Source organism: Camelus ferus, chromosome 10 (genome assembly GCF_009834535.1).
Source record: "Camelus ferus isolate YT-003-E chromosome 10, BCGSAC_Cfer_1.0, whole genome shotgun sequence".
NCBI lineage: Eukaryota > Metazoa > Chordata > Mammalia > Artiodactyla > Camelidae > Camelus > Camelus ferus.
The window spans coordinates 1,713,017-1,713,884 of record NC_045705.1 but is presented as its reverse complement, the minus strand read 5'-3'; the positions used below and the strand labels follow the sequence as shown (position 1 = coordinate 1,713,884).

Genomic DNA, 868 nt, shown 5'->3' with positions numbered 1-868 from the left:
CGCTTACATCAACGGCGCGTCGTCAGCGAGAGCCCTCACGTCCCCGCCCCCGACTCCGCCGCCTCCTCCCCTGGGAGCCGAGAGGGCGCCCCTCCTCTGCGCTCTGCGGCAGCGCGTGACCGTCACGTGGGGCGTGGCTTCGGCGGGGAGCGGAGGGAGGGACAAAAGGCCCGCAGCGTATGGGATGGTTACGCCACTCACACTTGGAGGAGAGCTGACGGGACAGAGGTGCAGGCCAATCGCAGTCAGGCCTCTGGAGGCAGAGAGACTGGGGTGGAGACTTCGGAGACTGCAGTTGCAGGTGGGTGATCTCTGGGCTCTGAGGAGTGGGATGGCAGCGCCTTGTTCCTGGGGACCAGCATCGGCCCCTGTTATCCACAAGGACAGGATTCTCTTGGCTTCAGCTGCCTCTGCCGCTCCTGAGTTTTCCTCGGCGGGAGAGGTTTCTGTGGCTGGAGGGGCGCTGCATGGTGCCCCCAGGAGTTGTGTTTCCGGCGACTCTGAGTTGCTTTCCTCCCCCAGCCCCTTAGGCAGAAGCCCCGCGGCTCACCTAGATAATTGCTACCCGTAGCTGCCCGCCCTGAAACCCGCCTGGGAAGACTGGGGCCGAGCCGCTGCTCTGCCCCCAGTGCGGGGCGTCGGTTCTGCCTGAAACCAGGGCTGCTAAGGAGCATCTGATCTAGCGCTGACACTGTGTTGAGGCCATAAAGTGACCTAGGTGCTGTTTTTGCGATTGCCAAGCCTGGGCCAGAGCCTTAGGGAGAGAACAGGATCCTGTTGTTGACGCACCGGTGGTTCCATTGTTAAAAGAGGTCCTTGCTTTGAAAGCAACAGAACCAAATAATTTAGGGAGCCCTCCATAGTTACT

The 868-nt window shown here is 61.6% G+C and overlaps 1 protein-coding gene across 1 annotated transcript in view; it reads left to right on the top strand.

Annotated features, from left to right (window-relative positions):
- Positions 1-153: 153 nt before the first annotated feature.
- KBTBD3 (kelch repeat and BTB domain containing 3) overlaps positions 154-868 on the top strand; it is a 41,101-nt gene continuing 40,386 nt past the window's right edge. The window contains exon 1 of the mRNA XM_006186365.3: positions 154-301. The gene's annotated coding sequence lies outside the window, so the exon portion shown is untranslated. The remainder of the gene's footprint in view (positions 302-868) is intronic.